Here is a 21,688-nt window from a genome sequence, read left to right as displayed (position 1 = left end):
GGAGAGTGATGTTTTCAATGTTGTGTAGAGTGATGTATAGAGTGATGTTTTCAATGTTGTGTAGGGTGATGTGTAGAGTGATGTTTTCAATGTTGTGTAGAGTGACGTGTTGAATGATGTTTTCAGTTTTGTGTAGAGTGATGTGTAGAGTGATGTTTACAATGTTGTGTAGAGTGATGTGTAGAGTGATGTTTTCAAAGTTGTGTCGATTGATGTGTAGAAAAATGGTTTCAATGTTGTGCAGAGTGATGTGTAGAGTGATGTTTTCAATGTTGTGCAGAGTGATGTGTAGAGTGATGTTTTCAATGTTGTGTAGAGTGATGTTTTCAATGTTGTGTAGAGTGATGTGTAGAGTGATGTTTTCAATGTTGTGTAGAATGATGTGTAGAGTGATGTTTTCAATGTTATGCAGAGTGATGTGTACAGTGATGTTTTCAATGTAGTGTAGAGTGATGTGTAGAGTGATGTTTTCAATGTTGTGTAGAGTAATGTGTAGAGTTATGTTTTCAATGATGTGTCGAGTGACGTGTAGCATGATATTTCAATGTTGTGGAGAGTGATGTGTAGAGTGATGTTTACAATGTTGTGTCGAGTGATGTGTAGAGTGATGTTTTCAAAGTTGTGTCGATTGATGTGTAGAAAAATGGTTTCAATGTTGTGCAGAGTGATGTGTAGAGTGATGTTTTCAATGTTGTGTCGAGGCAAGTGTAGAGTGATGTTTTCAATGTTCTGTAGAGTGATGTGCAGAGTGATGTTTTCAATGTTGTGCAGAGTGATGTGCAGAGTGATGTGTAGAGTGAAGTTTTCAATGTTGTGTCGAGGCAAGTGTAGAGTGATGTTTTCAATTTTCTGTAGAGTGATGTGTAGAGTGATGTTTTCAATGTTGTGCAGAGTGATATGTAGAGTGATGTTTTCATTGTTGTGTAGAGTGATGTGTTGAGTGATGTTTTCAGTGTTGTGTATAGTGATGTGTAGAGTGATGTTTTCAATGTTGTGTAGAGTGATGTATAGAGTGATATATTCAATGTTGTGTAGAGTGATGTGTAGAGTGAAGTTTTCAATGTTCTGTAGAGTGATGCTTTGAGTGAAGTTTTCAATGTTGTGCAGGGTGATGTGTAGAGTGATGTTTTCAATGTTGTGTAGAGTGACGTGTTGAGTGATGTTTTCAGCGTTGTGTAGAGTGATGTGTAGAGTGATGTTTTCAATGTTGTGTAGAGTGATGTGTAGAGTGATGTTTTCAATGTTGTGTCGATTGATATGTAGAAAAATGGTTTCAATGTTGTGCAGAGTTATGTGTAGAGTGATGTTTTCAATGTTGTGTAGAGTGAAGTGTAGAGTGATGTTTTCAATGTTGTGTAGAGTGATGTATAGAGTGATGTTTTCAAAGTTGTGCAGGGTGATGTGTAGAGTGATGTTTTCAATGTTGTGTAGAGTGACATGTTGAATGATGTTTTCAGTGTTGTGTAGAGTGATGTGTAGAGTGATGTTTACAATGTTGTGTAGAGTGATGTGTAGAGTGATGTTTTCAATGTTGTGTCGATTGATGTGCAGAAAAATGGTATCAATGTTGTGCAGAGTGATGTTTAGAGTGATGTTTTCAATGTTGTGTAGAGTGATGTGTAGAGTGATGTTTTCAATGTTGTGCAGAGTGATGTTTTCAATGTTGTGTCGAGTGATGTGTAGAGTGATGTTTTCTATGTTGTGTAGAGTGATGTGTAGAGTGATGTTTTCAATGTTGTGCAGAGCGATGTTTTCAATGTTGTGTAGAGTCATGTGTAGATTGATGTTTTCAATGTTGTGTAGAGTGATGTGTAGAGTGATGTTTTCAAAGTTGTGCAGATTGGTATGTAGTCTGATGTTTTCAATGTTGATTAGAGTGATGTTTCGAGTGATATTTTCAATATTGTGCAGAGTGATGTGTAGAGTGATGTTTTCAATGTTGTGTAGAGTGCTGTATAGATTGATGTATTCAATGTTGTGTAGAGTGATGTGTAGAGTGATGTTTTCAATGTTGTGCAGAGTGATGTGTCGAGTGATGTTTTCAATGTTGTTTTGAGTGATGTGTAGAGTGATGTTTTCAATGTTGTGCAGAGTGATGTGTAGAGTGTAGTTTTCAATATTGTGCAGAGTGATGTGTTGAGTGATGGTTTCAATGATGTGTAGAGTGATGTTTAGAGTGATGTTTTCAATGTTGTGTCGAGTGAAGTGTAGAGTGATGTTTTCAATGTTGTGCAGAGTGATGTGTAGCGTGATTTTTTCAAAGTTGTGTAGAGTGATGTAAAGAGTGATGTTTTCAATGCTGTGCATAGTGATGTGCAGAGTGATGTTTTCAATGTTGTGCAGAGTGATGTGTAGAGTGATTTTTTTAATGTTGTGTAGAGTGATTTGAAGAGTGATGTTTTCAATGTTGTGCAGAGTGATGTGCAGAGTGATGTTTTCAATGTTATGCAGAGTGATGTGTAGAGTGCTGTTTACAAAGTTGTGTCGAGTGATGTGTAGAGTGATGTTTTCAATGTTGTGTAGAGTGATGTGTAGAGTGATGTTTTCAATGTTGTGTAGAGTGATATTTTGAATGTAGTGTATAGTGATGTGTAGAGTGATGTGATATGTAGAGTAATGTTTTCAATGTTGTGCAGAGTGATATGTAGAGTGATGATTTCAATGTTGTGCAGAGTGATGTTTACAGTGATATTTTCAATGTTGTGTAGGGTGATGTGTAGAGTGATCTTTTCAATGATGTGTAGAATGATGTTTTCAATGTTACGTGGAGTGATGTGTAGAATGATATTTTCAATGTAGTGTAGGGTGATGTGCAGAGTGATGTTTACAATGTTGTGTAGAGTGATGTGTAGAGTGATGTATTCAATGTTGTGTAGGGTGATGTGTAGAGTGATATTTACAATGTTGTCTAGAGTGATATGTAGAGTGATGTCTTCAATGTTGTGCAGAGTGATATGTAGAGTGTTTTTTTCAATGTTGTGTAGAGTGATGTGTTGAGTGATGTTTTCAATGTTGTGCAGAGTGATGTGTAGAGTGATATTTTCAATGTTGTGTAAAGTGATGTATAGAGTGATCTTTTCAATGATGTGTAGAATGATGTTTTCAATGTTACGTAGAGTGATGTGTAGAGTGATGTTTTCAATGTTGTGTAGGGTGATGTGCAGAGTGATGTTTACAATGTTGTGTAGATTCATGTGTAGAGTGATGTGATATGGAGAGTGATGTTTTCAATGTTGTGCAGAGTGATATGTAGAGTGATGATTTCAATGTTGTGTAGATTGTGTATAGTGATGTTTTCAATGTTGTGTAGAGCGCTGTGTAGAGTGATGTTTTCAATGTTGTGTAGTGATGTGTAGAGTGATGTTTTCAATGTTGTATAGAGTGATGTGTTGAGTGATGTTTTCAATGTTGTGTAGAGCGCTGTGTAGAGTGATGTTTTCAATGTTGTGTAGTGATGTGTAGAGTGATGTTTTCAATGTTGTATAGAGTGATGTGTTGAGTGATGTTTTCAATGTTGTGTAGATTGTTGCGGAAAGTGATGTTTTTAATGTTGTGTAGAGTGATGTTTAGAGTGATGTTTTCAATGTTGTGTAGAGTGATGTGTCGAGTGAACTATCCAATGTTGTGTAGAGTGATGTTTTCAATGTTGTGTAGGGTGATGTGTAGAGTGATGTTTACAATGTTGTGTAGAGTGATGTGTAGAGTGATGTGATTTGTAGAGTAATGTTTTCAATGTTGTGCAGAGTGATGTGTAGAGTGATGTTTACAATGTTGTGTAGAGTGGTGTGTAGAGTGATGTGATATGTAGAGTGATGTTTTCAATGTTGTGCAGAGTGATATGTAGAGTAATGTTTTCAATGTTGTGTGGAGTGATGTGCAGAGTGATGTTTTCAATATTGTATAGATTGATGTGTAGAGTGATGTTTTCAATTTTGTGTAGATTGTTGTGTAGAGTGATGTTTTCAATGTTGTGTTGAGTGATGTGTAGAGTGCTGTTTTAAATGTTGTGTAGAGTGACGTGTAGAGTGATGTTGTCAATGTTGTGCAGAGTGATGCGCAGAGTGATGTTTACAATGTTGTGTAGAGTGATGTGTAGAGTGATGTTTTCAATGTTGTGGAGAGTGGTGTGTACAGTGATGTGATATGTAGAGTGATGTTTTCAATGTTGTGTAGAGTGATGTGCAGAGTGATGTTTTCAATGCTGTGTAGAGTGACGTGTAGAGTGATGTTATCAATGTTGTGTAGAGTGATGTGTAGAGTGACGTTTTCAATGTCGTGTAGAGTGATGTGTAGAGTGATGTTATCAATGTTGTGCAGAGTGATGTGTAGAGTGATGTTTACAATGTTGTGTTGAGTGATGTGTAGAGTGATGTTTTCAATGTTGTGTAGAGTGATGTGCAGAGTGATGTTTTCAATGTTGTGTAGATTGTGTATAGTGATGTTTTCAATGTTGTGTAGAGCGCTGTGTAGAGTGATGTTTTCAATGTTGTGTAGTGATGTGTAGAGTGATGTTTTCAATGTTGTATAGAGTGATGTGTTGAGTGATGTTTTCAATGTTGTGTAGATAGTTGCGGAAAGTGATGTTTTTAATGTTGTGTAGAGTGATGTTTAGAGTGATGTTTTCAATGTTGTGTAGAGCGATGTGTCGAGTGATATTTTGAATGTTGTGTATAGTGATGTGTAGAGTGAACTATCCAATGTTGTGTAGAGTGATGTTTTCAAGGTTGTGTAGGGTGATGTGTAGAGTGATGTTTACAATGTTGTGTAGAGTGATGTGTAGAGTGATGTGATTTGTAGAGTAATGTTTTCAATGTTGTGCAGAGTGATGTGTAGAGTGATGTTTACAATGTTGTGTAGAGTGGTGTGTAGAGTGATGTGATATGTAGAGTGATGTTTTCAATGTTGTGCAGAGTGATATGTAGAGTAATGTTTTCAATGTTGTGTGGAGTGATGTGCAGAGTGATGTTTTCAATATTGTATAGATTGATGTGTAGAGTGATGTTTTAAATTTTGTGTAGATTGTTGTGTAGAGTGATGTTTTCAATGTTGTGTAGAGTGATGTGTAGAGTGATGTTTTAAATGTTGTGTAGAGTGACGTGTAGAGTGATGTTGTCAATGTTGTGCAGAGTGATGCGTAGAGTGATGTTTACAATGTTGTGTAGAGTGATGTGTAGAGTGATGTTTTCAATGTTGTGGAGAGTGGTGTGTAGAGTGATGTGATATGTAGAGTGATGTCTTCAATGTTGTGTAGAGTGATGTGCAGAGTGATGTTTTCAATGCTGTGTAGAGTGATGTGTAGAGTGATGTTATCAATGTTGTGTAGAGTGATGTGTAGAGTGATGTTTTCAATGTCGTGTAGAGTGATGTGTAGAGTGATGTTATCAATGTTGTGCAGAGTGATGTGTAGAGTGATGTTTACAATGTTGTGTTGAGTGATGTGTAGAGTGATGTTTTCAATGTTGTGTAGAGTGATGTGCAGAGTGATGTTTTCAATGTTGTGTAGAGTGATGTGTAAAGTGATATTTTGAATGTTGTGTATCGTGATGTGTAGAGTGATCTTTTCAACGTAGTGTAGAGTGGTGTTTTCAATGTTGTGTAGAGTGATGTGTAGAATGATGATTTCAATGTTGTGTAGAGTGATGTGTCGAGTGATGTGATATGTATAGTGATGTTTTCAATGTTGTGCAGAGTGATATGTAGAGTGATGTTTTCAATGTTGTGTAGAGTGATGTGTAGAGTGATGTTTTCAATGTTGTGTAGAGTGATGTATGGAGTGATGTTTTCAATGTTGTGTAGAGTGATGTGTAGAGTATTGTTTTCAATGTTGTGCAGAGTGAGGTGCAGTGTGATGTTTTAAATGTTGTGTAGAGTGATGTGTAGAGTGATGTTTTCAATGTTGTGTAGAGTGATGTGTAAAGTGATATTTTGAATGTTGTGTATCGTGATGTGTAGAGTGATCTTTTCAACGTAGTGTAGAGTGGTGTTTTCAATGTTGTGTAGAGTGATGTGTAGAGTGATGATTTCAATGTTGTGTAGAGTGATGTGTCGAGTGATGTGATATGTATAGTGATGTTTTCAATGTTGTGCAGAGTGATATGTAGAGTGATGTTTTCAATGTTGTGTAGAGTGATGTGTAGAGTGATGTTTTCAATGTTGTGCAGAGTGATATGTAAAGTGATGTTTTCAATGTTGTGTGGAGTGATGTGTAGAGTGATGCATTCAATATTGTATAGATTGATGTGTTGAGTGATGTTTTCAATGTTGTGTAGTGTGATGTGTAGAATGTTTTTTCAATGTTGTGCAGATTGTTGTGCAGAGTGATGTTTTCAATGTTGTGCAGAGTGCTGTGTAGAGTGATGTTTTCAATGTTGTGTGGAGTGATGTGCAGAGTGATGTTTTCAATGTTGTGTAGAATGATGTGTTGAGTGATGTTTTCAATGTTGTGTAGAGTGATGTATGGAGTGATGTTTTCAATGTTGTGTAGAGTGATGTGCAGTGTGATGTTTTCAATGTTGTGCAGAGTGATGTAAAGACTGATGTTTTCAATGTTGTGTCGAGTGATGTGTTGAGTAATGTTTTCAATGTTGTGTAGAGTGCTGTGTAGATTGATGTTTTCAATGTTGTGTCGAGTGATGTGTTGAGTAATGTTTTCAGTGTTGTGTAGAGTGATGTGTAGAGTGATGTTTTCAATGGTGTGTCGAGTGATGTATAGAGTGATATTTTCAATGTTGTGTAGAGTCATGTGCAGAGTGATGTTTTCAATGTAGTGTAGAGTGATGTTTTCAATGTTGTGCAGCGTGATGTGTAGCGTGATATTTCAATGTTGTGGAGAGTGATGTGTAGAGTGATGTTTTCAATGTTCTGTAGTGTGATGTGTAGAGTGATGTTTTCAATGTTGTGCAGAATGAGGTACAGAGTGTTTTTTTCAATGTTGTGTTGAGTCAAGTGTAGAGTGATGTTTTCAAAGTTGTGTAGAGTGATGTGTAGAGTGATGTTTTCAATGTTGTGCAGAGTGATGTGTAGAGTGATGTTTTCAATGTTGTGCTGAGTGATGTGTAGAGTGATGTTTTTAATGTTGTGTAGAGTGATGTGTAGAGTGATGTTTTCAATGTTGTGCAGAGTGAGGTGCAGAGTGATGTTTTCTATGTTGTATAGAGTGATGTGTAGAGTGATGTTTTCAATGTTGTGTAGAGTGATGTGTAGAGTGATATTTTCAATGTTGTGTAGAGTGATGTGTAGAGTGATGTTTTCAATGTTGTGCAGAGTGATGTGTAGAGTGATGTTTTCAATGTTGTGCAGAGTGATGTGTAGAGTGATGTTTTCAATGTTGTGTCGAGGCAAGTGTAGAGTGATGTTTTCAATGTTCTGTAGAGTGATGTGCAGAGTGATGTTTTCAATGTTGTGCAGAGTGATGTGCAGAGTGATGTGTAGAGTGAAGTTTTCAATGTTGTGTCGAGGCAAGTGTAGAGTGATGTTTTCAATTTTCTGTAGAGTGATGTGTAGAGTGATGTTTTCAATGTTGTGCAGAGTGATATGTAGAGTGATGTTTTCATTGTTGTGTAGAGTGATGTGTTGAGTGATGTTTTCAGTGTTGTGTATAGTGATGTGTAGAGTGATGTTTTCAATGTTGTGTAGAGTGATGTATAGAGTGATATATTCAATGTTGTGTAGAGTGATGTGTAGAGTGAAGTTTTCAATGTTCTGTAGAGTGATGCTTTGAGTGAAGTTTTCAATGTTGTGCAGGGTGATGTGTAGAGTGATGTTTTCAATGTTGTGTAGAGTGACGTGTTGAGTGATGTTTTCAGCGTTGTGTAGAGTGATGTGTAGAGTGATGTTTTCAATGTTGTGTAGAGTGATGTGTAGAGTGATGTTTTCAATGTTGTGTCGATTGATATGTAGAAAAATGGTTTCAATGTTGTGCAGAGTTATGTGTAGAGTGATGTTTTCAATGTTGTGTAGAGTGAAGTGTAGAGTGATGTTTTCAATGTTGTGTAGAGTGATGTATAGAGTGATGTTTTCAAAGTTGTGCAGGGTGATGTGTAGAGTGATGTTTTCAATGTTGTGTAGAGTGACATGTTGAATGATGTTTTCAGTGTTGTGTAGAGTGATGTGTAGAGTGATGTTTACAATGTTGTGTAGAGTGATGTGTAGAGTGATGTTTTCAATGTTGTGTCGATTGATGTGCAGAAAAATGGTATCAATGTTGTGCAGAGTGATGTTTAGAGTGATGTTTTCAATGTTGTGTAGAGTGATGTGTAGAGTGATGTTTTCAATGTTGTGCAGAGTGATGTTTTCAATGTTGTGTCGAGTGATGTGTAGAGTGATGTTTTCTATGTTGTGTAGAGTGATGTGTAGAGTGATGTTTTCAATGTTGTGCAGAGCGATGTTTTCAATGTTGTGTAGAGTCATGTGTAGATTGATGTTTTCAATGTTGTGTAGAGTGATGTGTAGAGTGATGTTTTCAAAGTTGTGCAGATTGGTATGTAGTCTGATGTTTTCAATGTTGATTAGAGTGATGTTTCGAGTGATATTTTCAATATTGTGCAGAGTGATGTGTAGAGTGATGTTTTCAATGTTGTGTAGAGTGCTGTATAGATTGATGTATTCAATGTTGTGTAGAGTGATGTGTAGAGTGATGTTTTCAATGTTGTGCAGAGTGATGTGTCGAGTGATGTTTTCAATGTTGTTTTGAGTGATGTGTAGAGTGATGTTTTCAATGTTGTGCAGAGTGATGTGTAGAGTGTAGTTTTCAATATTGTGCAGAGTGATGTGTTGAGTGATGGTTTCAATGATGTGTAGAGTGATGTTTAGAGTGATGTTTTCAATGTTGTGTCGAGTGAAGTGTAGAGTGATGTTTTCAATGTTGTGCAGAGTGATGTGTAGCGTGATTTTTTCAAAGTTGTGTAGAGTGATGTAAAGAGTGATGTTTTCAATGCTGTGCATAGTGATGTGCAGAGTGATGTTTTCAATGTTGTGCAGAGTGATGTGTAGAGTGATTTTTTTAATGTTGTGTAGAGTGATTTGAAGAGTGATGTTTTCAATGTTGTGCAGAGTGATGTGCAGAGTGATGTTTTCAATGTTATGCAGAGTGATGTGTAGAGTGCTGTTTACAAAGTTGTGTCGAGTGATGTGTAGAGTGATGTTTTCAATGTTGTGTAGAGTGATGTGTAGAGTGATGTTTTCAATGTTGTGTAGAGTGATATTTTGAATGTAGTGTATAGTGATGTGTAGAGTGATGTGATATGTAGAGTAATGTTTTCAATGTTGTGCAGAGTGATATGTAGAGTGATGATTTCAATGTTGTGCAGAGTGATGTTTACAGTGATATTTTCAATGTTGTGTAGGGTGATGTGTAGAGTGATCTTTTCAATGATGTGTAGAATGATGTTTTCAATGTTACGTGGAGTGATGTGTAGAATGATATTTTCAATGTAGTGTAGGGTGATGTGCAGAGTGATGTTTACAATGTTGTGTAGAGTGATGTGTAGAGTGATGTATTCAATGTTGTGTAGGGTGATGTGTAGAGTGATATTTACAATGTTGTCTAGAGTGATATGTAGAGTGATGTCTTCAATGTTGTGCAGAGTGATATGTAGAGTGTTTTTTTCAATGTTGTGTAGAGTGATGTGTTGAGTGATGTTTTCAATGTTGTGCAGAGTGATGTGTAGAGTGATATTTTCAATGTTGTGTAAAGTGATGTATAGAGTGATCTTTTCAATGATGTGTAGAATGATGTTTTCAATGTTACGTAGAGTGATGTGTAGAGTGATGTTTTCAATGTTGTGTAGGGTGATGTGCAGAGTGATGTTTACAATGTTGTGTAGATTCATGTGTAGAGTGATGTGATATGGAGAGTGATGTTTTCAATGTTGTGCAGAGTGATATGTAGAGTGATGATTTCAATGTTGTGTAGATTGTGTATAGTGATGTTTTCAATGTTGTGTAGAGCGCTGTGTAGAGTGATGTTTTCAATGTTGTGTAGTGATGTGTAGAGTGATGTTTTCAATGTTGTATAGAGTGATGTGTTGAGTGATGTTTTCAATGTTGTGTAGAGCGCTGTGTAGAGTGATGTTTTCAATGTTGTGTAGTGATGTGTAGAGTGATGTTTTCAATGTTGTATAGAGTGATGTGTTGAGTGATGTTTTCAATGTTGTGTAGATTGTTGCGGAAAGTGATGTTTTTAATGTTGTGTAGAGTGATGTTTAGAGTGATGTTTTCAATGTTGTGTAGAGTGATGTGTCGAGTGAACTATCCAATGTTGTGTAGAGTGATGTTTTCAATGTTGTGTAGGGTGATGTGTAGAGTGATGTTTACAATGTTGTGTAGAGTGATGTGTAGAGTGATGTGATTTGTAGAGTAATGTTTTCAATGTTGTGCAGAGTGATGTGTAGAGTGATGTTTACAATGTTGTGTAGAGTGGTGTGTAGAGTGATGTGATATGTAGAGTGATGTTTTCAATGTTGTGCAGAGTGATATGTAGAGTAATGTTTTCAATGTTGTGTGGAGTGATGTGCAGAGTGATGTTTTCAATATTGTATAGATTGATGTGTAGAGTGATGTTTTCAATTTTGTGTAGATTGTTGTGTAGAGTGATGTTTTCAATGTTGTGTTGAGTGATGTGTAGAGTGCTGTTTTAAATGTTGTGTAGAGTGACGTGTAGAGTGATGTTGTCAATGTTGTGCAGAGTGATGCGCAGAGTGATGTTTACAATGTTGTGTAGAGTGATGTGTAGAGTGATGTTTTCAATGTTGTGGAGAGTGGTGTGTACAGTGATGTGATATGTAGAGTGATGTTTTCAATGTTGTGTAGAGTGATGTGCAGAGTGATGTTTTCAATGCTGTGTAGAGTGACGTGTAGAGTGATGTTATCAATGTTGTGTAGAGTGATGTGTAGAGTGACGTTTTCAATGTCGTGTAGAGTGATGTGTAGAGTGATGTTATCAATGTTGTGCAGAGTGATGTGTAGAGTGATGTTTACAATGTTGTGTTGAGTGATGTGTAGAGTGATGTTTTCAATGTTGTGTAGAGTGATGTGCAGAGTGATGTTTTCAATGTTGTGTAGATTGTGTATAGTGATGTTTTCAATGTTGTGTAGAGCGCTGTGTAGAGTGATGTTTTCAATGTTGTGTAGTGATGTGTAGAGTGATGTTTTCAATGTTGTATAGAGTGATGTGTTGAGTGATGTTTTCAATGTTGTGTAGATAGTTGCGGAAAGTGATGTTTTTAATGTTGTGTAGAGTGATGTTTAGAGTGATGTTTTCAATGTTGTGTAGAGCGATGTGTCGAGTGATATTTTGAATGTTGTGTATAGTGATGTGTAGAGTGAACTATCCAATGTTGTGTAGAGTGATGTTTTCAAGGTTGTGTAGGGTGATGTGTAGAGTGATGTTTACAATGTTGTGTAGAGTGATGTGTAGAGTGATGTGATTTGTAGAGTAATGTTTTCAATGTTGTGCAGAGTGATGTGTAGAGTGATGTTTACAATGTTGTGTAGAGTGGTGTGTAGAGTGATGTGATATGTAGAGTGATGTTTTCAATGTTGTGCAGAGTGATATGTAGAGTAATGTTTTCAATGTTGTGTGGAGTGATGTGCAGAGTGATGTTTTCAATATTGTATAGATTGATGTGTAGAGTGATGTTTTAAATTTTGTGTAGATTGTTGTGTAGAGTGATGTTTTCAATGTTGTGTAGAGTGATGTGTAGAGTGATGTTTTAAATGTTGTGTAGAGTGACGTGTAGAGTGATGTTGTCAATGTTGTGCAGAGTGATGCGTAGAGTGATGTTTACAATGTTGTGTAGAGTGATGTGTAGAGTGATGTTTTCAATGTTGTGGAGAGTGGTGTGTAGAGTGATGTGATATGTAGAGTGATGTCTTCAATGTTGTGTAGAGTGATGTGCAGAGTGATGTTTTCAATGCTGTGTAGAGTGATGTGTAGAGTGATGTTATCAATGTTGTGTAGAGTGATGTGTAGAGTGATGTTTTCAATGTCGTGTAGAGTGATGTGTAGAGTGATGTTATCAATGTTGTGCAGAGTGATGTGTAGAGTGATGTTTACAATGTTGTGTTGAGTGATGTGTAGAGTGATGTTTTCAATGTTGTGTAGAGTGATGTGCAGAGTGATGTTTTCAATGTTGTGTAGAGTGATGTGTAAAGTGATATTTTGAATGTTGTGTATCGTGATGTGTAGAGTGATCTTTTCAACGTAGTGTAGAGTGGTGTTTTCAATGTTGTGTAGAGTGATGTGTAGAATGATGATTTCAATGTTGTGTAGAGTGATGTGTCGAGTGATGTGATATGTATAGTGATGTTTTCAATGTTGTGCAGAGTGATATGTAGAGTGATGTTTTCAATGTTGTGTAGAGTGATGTGTAGAGTGATGTTTTCAATGTTGTGTAGAGTGATGTATGGAGTGATGTTTTCAATGTTGTGTAGAGTGATGTGTAGAGTATTGTTTTCAATGTTGTGCAGAGTGAGGTGCAGTGTGATGTTTTAAATGTTGTGTAGAGTGATGTGTAGAGTGATGTTTTCAATGTTGTGTAGAGTGATGTGTAAAGTGATATTTTGAATGTTGTGTATCGTGATGTGTAGAGTGATCTTTTCAACGTAGTGTAGAGTGGTGTTTTCAATGTTGTGTAGAGTGATGTGTAGAGTGATGATTTCAATGTTGTGTAGAGTGATGTGTCGAGTGATGTGATATGTATAGTGATGTTTTCAATGTTGTGCAGAGTGATATGTAGAGTGATGTTTTCAATGTTGTGTAGAGTGATGTGTAGAGTGATGTTTTCAATGTTGTGCAGAGTGATATGTAAAGTGATGTTTTCAATGTTGTGTGGAGTGATGTGTAGAGTGATGCATTCAATATTGTATAGATTGATGTGTTGAGTGATGTTTTCAATGTTGTGTAGTGTGATGTGTAGAATGTTTTTTCAATGTTGTGCAGATTGTTGTGCAGAGTGATGTTTTCAATGTTGTGCAGAGTGCTGTGTAGAGTGATGTTTTCAATGTTGTGTGGAGTGATGTGCAGAGTGATGTTTTCAATGTTGTGTAGAATGATGTGTTGAGTGATGTTTTCAATGTTGTGTAGAGTGATGTATGGAGTGATGTTTTCAATGTTGTGTAGAGTGATGTGCAGTGTGATGTTTTCAATGTTGTGCAGAGTGATGTAAAGACTGATGTTTTCAATGTTGTGTCGAGTGATGTGTTGAGTAATGTTTTCAATGTTGTGTAGAGTGCTGTGTAGATTGATGTTTTCAATGTTGTGTCGAGTGATGTGTTGAGTAATGTTTTCAGTGTTGTGTAGAGTGATGTGTAGAGTGATGTTTTCAATGGTGTGTCGAGTGATGTATAGAGTGATATTTTCAATGTTGTGTAGAGTCATGTGCAGAGTGATGTTTTCAATGTAGTGTAGAGTGATGTTTTCAATGTTGTGCAGCGTGATGTGTAGCGTGATATTTCAATGTTGTGGAGAGTGATGTGTAGAGTGATGTTTTCAATGTTCTGTAGTGTGATGTGTAGAGTGATGTTTTCAATGTTGTGCAGAATGAGGTACAGAGTGTTTTTTTCAATGTTGTGTTGAGTCAAGTGTAGAGTGATGTTTTCAAAGTTGTGTAGAGTGATGTGTAGAGTGATGTTTTCAATGTTGTGCAGAGTGATGTGTAGAGTGATGTTTTCAATGTTGTGCTGAGTGATGTGTAGAGTGATGTTTTTAATGTTGTGTAGAGTGATGTGTAGAGTGATGTTTTCAATGTTGTGCAGAGTGAGGTGCAGAGTGATGTTTTCTATGTTGTATAGAGTGATGTGTAGAGTGATGTTTTCAATGTTGTGTAGAGTGATGTGTAGAGTGATATTTTCAATGTTGTGTAGAGTGATGTGTAGAGTGATGTTTTCAATGTTGTGCAGAGTGATGTGTAGAGTGATGTTTTCAATGTTGTGCAGAGTGATGTGTAGCGTGATATTTCAATGTTGTGGAGAGTGATGTGTAGAGTGATGTTTTCAATGTTCTGTAGAGTGATGTGTAGAGTGATGTTTTCAATGTTGTGCAGAATGATGTGCAGAGTGATTTTTTCAATGTTGTGTAGACTCATGTGTAGAGTGATGTTTACAATGTTGTGTAGAGTGATGTGTAGAGTGATGTTTTCAATGTTGTGTCGAGTGATGTATAGAGTGATGTTTTCAATGTTGTGTAGAGTGATGTGTAGAGTGATGTTTTCAATATTCTGCAGAGTGATGTGTAGATTGATGTTTTCAATGTTGTGTAGATTGTTGTGTAGAGTGATGTTTTCAATGTTGTGTAGAGTGAAGTGCAGAGTGATGTTTTCAATGGTGTGCAGAGTGATGTGCAGAGTGATGTTTACATTGTTGTGTCGAGTGATGTGTAGAGTGATGTTTTCAATGTTCTGTAGAATGATGTGTAGATTGATGTTTTCAATGTTGTGTAGAGTGATGTTTTGAGTGATGTTTTCAGTGTTGTGTAGAGTGATGTGTAGAGTGATGTTATCAATGTTGTGCAGAGTGATGTGTAGAGTGATGTTTACAATGTTGTGTTGAGTGATGTGTAGAGTGATGTTTTCAATGTTGTGTAGAGTGATGTGCAGAGTGATGTTTTCAATGTTGTGTAGATTGTGTATAGTGATGTTTTCAATGTTGTGTAGAGCGCTGTGTAGAGTGATGTTTTCAATGTTGTGTAGTGATGTGTAGAGTGATGTTTTCAATGTTGTATAGAGTGATGTGTTGAGTGATGTTTTCAATGTTGTGTAGATAGTTGCGGAAAGTGATGTTTTTAATGTTGTGTAGAGTGATGTTTAGAGTGATGTTTTCAATGTTGTGTAGAGCGATGTGTCGAGTGATATTTTGAATGTTGTGTATAGTGATGTGTAGAGTGAACTATCCAATGTTGTGTAGAGTGATGTTTTCAATGTTGTGTAGGGTGATGTGTAGAGTGATGTTTACAATGTTGTGTAGAGTGATGTGTAGAGTGATGTGATTTGTAGAGTAATGTTTTCAATGTTGTGCAGAGTGATGTGTAGAGTGATGTTTACAATGTTGTGTAGAGTGGTGTGTAGAGTGATGTGATATGTAGAGTGATGTTTTCAATGTTGTGCAGAGTGATATGTAGATTAATGTTTTCAATGTTGTGTGGAGTGATGTGCAGAGTGATGTTTTCAATATTGTATAGATTGATGTGTAGAGTGATGTTTTAAATTTTGTGTAGATTGTTGTGTAGAGTGATGTTTTCAATGTTGTGTAGAGTGATGTGTAGAGTGATGTTTTAAATGTTGTGTAGAGTGACGTGTAGAGTGATGTTGTCAATGTTGTGCAGAGTGATGCGTAGAGTGATGTTTACAATGTTGTGTAGAGTGATGTGTAGAGTGATGTTTTCAATGTTGTGGAGAGTGGTGTGTAGAGTGATGTGATATGTAGAGTGATGTCTTCAATGTTGTGTAGAGTGATGTGCAGAGTGATGTTTTCAATGCTGTGTAGAGTGATGTGTAGAGTGATGTTATCAATGTTGTGTAGAGTGATGTGTAGAGTGATGTTTTCAATGTCGTGTAGAGTGATGTGTAGAGTGATGTTATCAATGTTGTGCAGAGTGATGTGTAGAGTGATGTTTACAATGTTGTGTTGAGTGATGTGTAGAGTGATGTTTTCAATGTTGTGTAGAGTGATGTGCAGAGTGATGTTTTCAATGTTGTGTAGAGTGATGTGTAAAGTGATATTTTGAATGTTGTGTATCGTGATGTGTAGAGTGATCTTTTCAACGTAGTGTAGAGTGGTGTTTTCAATGTTGTGTAGAGTGATGTGTAGAGTGATGATTTCAATGTTGTGTAGAGTGATGTGTCGAGTGATGTGATATGTATAGTGATGTTTTCAATGTTGTGCAGAGTGATATGTAGAGTGATGTTTTCAATGTTGTGTAGAGTGATGTGTAGAGTGATGTTTTCAATGTTGTGTAGAGTGATGTATGGAGTGATGTTTTCAATGTTGTGTAGAGTGATGTGTAGAGTATTGTTTTCAATGTTGTGCAGAGTGAGGTGCAGTGTGATGTTTTAAATGTTGTGTAGAGTGATGTGTAGAGTGATGTTTTCAATGTTGTGTAGAGTGATGTGTAAAGTGATATTTTGAATGTTGTGTATCGTGATGTGTAGAGTGATCTTTTCAACGTAGTGTAGAGTGGTGTTTTCAATGTTGTGTAGAGTGATGTGTAGAGTGATGATTTCAATGTTGTGTAGAGTGATGTGTCGAGTGATGTGATATGTATAGTGATGTTTTCAATGTTGTGCAGAGTGATATGTAGAGTGATGTTTTCAATGTTGTGTAGAGTGATGTGTAGAGTGATGTTTTCAATGTTGTGCAGAGTGATATGTAAAGTGATGTTTTCAATGTTGTGTGGAGTGATGTGTAGAGTGATGCATTCAATATTGTATAGATTGATGTGTTGAGTGATGTTTTCAATGTTGTGTAGTGTGATGTGTAGAATGTTTTTTCAATGTTGTGCAGATTGTTGTGCAGAGTGATGTTTTCAATGTTGTGCAGAGTGCTGTGTAGAGTGATGTTTTCAATGTTGTGTGGAGTGATGTGCAGAGTGATGTTTTCAATGTTGTGTAGAATGATGTGTTGAGTGATGTTTTCAATGTTGTGTAGAGTGATGTATGGAGTGATGTTTTCAATGTTGTGTAGAGTGATGTGTAGAGTATTGTTTTCAATGTTGTGCAGAGTGAGGTGCAGTGTGATGTTTTAAATGTTGTGTAGAGTGATGTGTAGAGTGATGTTTTCAATGTTGTGTAGAGTGATGTGCAGTGTGATGTTTTCAATGTTGTGCAGAGTGATGTAAAGACTGATGTTTTCAATGTTGTGTCGAGTGATGTGTTGAGTAATGTTTTCAATGTTGTGTAGAGTGCTGTGTAGATTGATGTTTTCAATGTTGTGTCGAGTGATGTGTTGAGTAATGTTTTCAGTGTTGTGTAGAGTGATGTGTAGAGTGATGTTTTCAATGGTGTGTCGAGTGATGTATAGAGTGATATTTTCAATGTTGTGTAGAGTCATGTGTAGAGTGATGTTTTCAATGTAGTGTAGAGTGATGTTTTCAATGTTGTGCAGCGTGATGTGTAGCGTGATATTTCAATGTTGTGGAGAGTGATGTGTAGAGTGATGTTTTCAATGTTCTGTAGTGTGATGTGTAGAGTGATGTTTTCAATGTTGTGCAGAATGAGGTACAGAGTGTTTTTTTCAATGTTGTGTTGAGTCAAGTGTAGAGTGATGTTTTCAAAGTTGTGTAGAGTGATGTGTAGAGTGATGTTTTCAATGTTGTGCAGAGTGATGTGTAGAGTGATGTTTTCAATGTTGTGCTGAGTGATGTGTAGAGTGATGTTTTTAATGTTGTGCAGAGTGATGTGTAGAGTGATGTTTTCAATGTTGTGCAGAGTGAGGTGCAGAGTGATGTTTTCTATGTTGTATAGAGTGATGTGTAGAGTGATGTTTTCAATGTTGTGTAGAGTGATGTGTAGAGTGATATTTTCAATGTTGTGTAGAGTGATGTGTAGAGTGATGTTTTCAATGTTGTGCAGAGTGATGTGTAGAGTGATGTTTTCAATGTTGTGCAGAGTGATGTGTAGCGTGATATTTCAATGTTGTGGAGAGTGATGTGTAGAGTGATGTTTTCAATGTTCTGTAGAGTGATGTGTAGAGTGATGTTTTCAATGTTGTGCAGAATGATGTGCAGAGTGATTTTTTCAATGTTGTGTAGACTCATGTGTAGAGTGATGTTTACAATGTTGTGTAGAGTGATGTGTAGAGTGATGTTTTCAATGTTGTGTCGAGTGATGTATAGAGTGATGTTTTCAATGTTGTGTAGAGTGATGTGTAGAGTGATGTTTTCAATATTCTGCAGAGTGATGTGTAGATTGATGTTTTCAATGTTGTGTAGATTGTTGTGTAGAGTGATGTTTTCAATGTTGTGTAGAGTGAAGTGCAGAGTGATGTTTTCAATGGTGTGCAGAGTGATGTGCAGAGTGATGTTTACATTGTTGTGTCGAGTGATGTGTAGAGTGATGTTTTCAATGTTCTGTAGAATGATGTGTAGATTGATGTTTTCAATGTTGTGTAGAGTGATGTTTTGAGTGATGTTTTCAGTGTTGTGTAGAGTGATGTGTAGAGTGATGTTTTCAATGGTGTGTAGAGTGATGTGTATAGTGATGTTTACAATGTTGTGTAGAGTGATGTGTAGAGTGATTTTTTCAATGTTGTGTCGAGTGATGTATAGAGTGTTGTTTTCAATGTTGTGTAGAGTGATGTGTAGAGTGATGTTTTCAATGTAGTGTAGAGTGATGTTTTCAATGTTGTGTAGAGTGATATGTAGAGTGCTTTTTCAATGTTGTGTCGAGTGATGTATAGAGTGTTGTTTTCAATGTTGTGTAGAGTGATGTGTAGAGTGATGTTTTCAATTTAGTGTAGAGTGATGTTTTCAAGGTTGTGTGGAGTGATGTGTAGAGTGATGTTTTCAATGTTGTGTCGAGTGATGTATAGAGTGTTGTTTTCAATGTTGTGTAGAGTGAGGTGTAGAGTGATGTTTTCAATGGTGTGTAGAGTGATGTGTATAGTGATGATTACAATGTTGTGTAGAGTGATGTGTAGAGTGATTTTTTCAATGTTGTGTCGAGTGATGTATAGAGTGTTGTTTTCAATGTTGTGTAGAGTGATGTGTAGAGTGATGTTTTCAATGTAGTGTAGAGTGATGTTTTAAATGTTGTGTAGAGTGATGTGTAGAGTGATTTTTTCAATGTTGTGTCGAGTGATGTATAGAGTGTTGTTTTCAATGTTGTGTAGAGTGATGTGTAGAGTGATGTTTTCAATGTAGTGTAGAGTGATGTTTTCAATGTTGTGTGGAGTGATGTGTAGAGTGATGTTTTAAATGTTGTGTAGAGTGATGTGTAGAGTGATGTTTTCAATGTTGTGTAGAGTGATGTGTCGAGTGATGTGATATGTATAGTGATGTTTTCAATGTTGTGCAGAGTGATATGTAGAGTGATGTTTTCAATGTTGTGTAGAGTGATGTGTAGAGTGATGTTTTCAATGTTGTGCAGAGTGATATGTAAAGTGATGTTTTCAATGTTGTGTAGAGTGATGTGTATAGTGTTTTTTTCAATGTTGTGTAGATTGTTGTGTAGAGTGATGTTTTCAATGTTGTGCAGAGTGCTGTGTAGAGTGATGTTTTCAATGTTGTGTGGAGTGATGTGCAGAGTGATGTTTTCAATGTTGTGTAGAATGATGTGTTGAGTGATGTTTTCAATGTTGTGTAGAGTGATGTATGGAGTGATGTTTTCAATGTTGTGTCGAGTGATGTGTAGAGTGATGTTTTCAATGTTGTGCAGAGTGAGGTGTAGAGTGATGTTTTCAATGTTCTGTAGAGTGTTGTGTAGATTGATGTTTTCAATGTGGTGCAGAATGATATACAGAGTGATTTTTTCAATGTTGTGTAGACTCATGTGTAGAGTGATGTTTACAGTGTTGTGTAGAGTGATGAGTAGAGTGATGTTTTCAATGTTGTGTAGAGTGATGTATAGAGTGATGTTTTCAATGTTGTGTAGAGTGATGTGTAGAGTGATGTTTTCAATATGCTGCAGAGTGATGTGTAGATTGATGTTTTCAATGTTGTGTAGATTGTTGTTTAGACTGATGTTTTCAATGTTGTGTAGAGTGAAGTGTAGAGTGATGTTTTCAATGGTGTGCAGAGTGATGTGTAGAGTGATGTTTACAATGTTGTGTCGAGTGATGTGTAGAGTGATGTTTTCAATGTTGTGTAGAGTGAAGTGTAGAGTGATGTTTTCAATGTTGTGTAGAGTGATGTGTAGAGTGATGTTTTCAATGTTGTGTAGAGTGATGTGTAGAGTGATGTGATATGTATAGTGATGTTTTCAATGTTGTGCAGAGTGATATGTAGAGTGATGTTTTCAATGCTGTGTAGAATGATGTGTAGAGTGATGTTTTCAATGTTGTGCAGAGTGATATGTAGTGTGATGTTTTCAATGTTGTGTGGAGCGATGTGTAGAGTGATGTATTCAATATTGTACAGATTGATGTGTAGATTGATGTTTTCAATGTTGTGTAGAGTGATGTTTTCAATGTTGTGTCGATTGTTGTGTAGAGTGATGTTTTCAATGTTGTGTAGAGTGAAGTGTAGAGTGATGTTTTCAAAGTTGTGTAGAGTGATGTGTAGAGTGATGTTTTCAATGTTGTGCAGAGTGATGTGTAGAGTGATGTTTTCAATGTTGTGCTGAGTGATGTGTAGAGTGTTGTTTTCAATGTTGTGTGGAGTGATGTGCAGAGTGATGTTTTCAATGTTGTGCAGAGTGAGGTGCAGAGTGATGTATTCTATGTTGTATAGAGTGATGTGTAGAGTGATGTTTTCAATGTTGTGTGGAGTGATGTGTCGAGTGATGTTTTCAATATTGTATAGATTGATGTGTAGAGTGATGTTTTCAATGTTGTGTAGAGTGATGTGTAGAGTGATGTTTTCAATGTTGTGTAGATTGTATGTAGAGTGATATTTTCAATGTTGTGTAGAGTGATGTGTAGACTGATGTTTTCAATATTGTGTAGAATGATGTGCAGAGTGATGTTTTCAATGTTGTGTAGAGTGATGTGTAGAGTGATGTTTTCAATGTTGTGCAGAGTGATGTGTAGAGTGATGTTTTCAATGTTGTGCAGAGTGATGTGCAGAGTGATGTATTCAATGTTGTGCAGAGTGATGTAAAGAGTGATGTTTTCAATGTTGTGTCGAGTGATGTGTTGAGTAATGTTTTCAATGTTGTGTAGAGTGCTGTGTAGATTGATGTTTTCAATGTTGTGTTGAGTGATGTGTTGAGTGATGTTTTCAGTGTTGTGTAGAGTGTTGTGTAGAGTGATGTTTTCAATGGTGTGTAGAGTGATGTGTAGAGTGATGTTTACAATGTTGTGTAGACTGATGTGTAGAGTGATTTTTTCAATGTTGTGTCGAGTGATGTATAGAGTGATATTTTCAATGTTGTGTAGAGTCATGTGTAGAGTGATGTTTTCAATGTAGTGTAGAGTGATGTTTTCAATGTTGTGTAGAGTGATGTGCAGAGTGATGTTTTCAATGTTGTGTAGAGTGATATATAGAGTGATGTTTTCAATGTTGTGTAGAGTGATGTGTAGAGTGATGTTTTCAATATTCTGCAGAGTGATGTGTAGATTGATGTTTTCAATTTAGTGTAGAGTGATGTTTTCAAGGTTGTGTGGAGTGATGTGTAGAGTGATGTTTTCAATGTTGTGTCGAGTGATGTATAGAGTGTTGTTTTCAATGTTGTGTAGAGTGAGGTGTAGAGTGATGTTTTCAATGGTGTGTAGAGTGATGTGTATAGTGATGTTTACAATGTTGTGTAGAGTGATGTGTAGAGTGATTTTTTCAATGTTGTGTCGAGTGATGTATAGAGTGTTGTTTTCAATGTTGTGTAGAGTGATGTGTAGAGTGATGTTTTCAATGTAGTGTAGAGTGATGTTTTAAATGTTGTGTAGAGTGATGTGTAGAGTGATTTTTTCAATGTTGTGTCGAGTGATGTATAGAGTGTTGTTTTCAATGTTGTGTAGAGTGATGTGTAGAGTGATGTTTTCAATGTAGTGTAGAGTGATGTTTTCAATGTTGTGTGGAGTGATGTGTAGAGTGATGTTTTAA

Source organism: Pristiophorus japonicus, chromosome 29, assembly GCF_044704955.1.
Source record: "Pristiophorus japonicus isolate sPriJap1 chromosome 29, sPriJap1.hap1, whole genome shotgun sequence".
Lineage (NCBI taxonomy): Eukaryota > Metazoa > Chordata > Chondrichthyes > Pristiophoridae > Pristiophorus > Pristiophorus japonicus.
The sequence above is the reverse complement of the archived record's forward strand: the minus strand, read 5'-3'. Positions refer to the sequence as shown.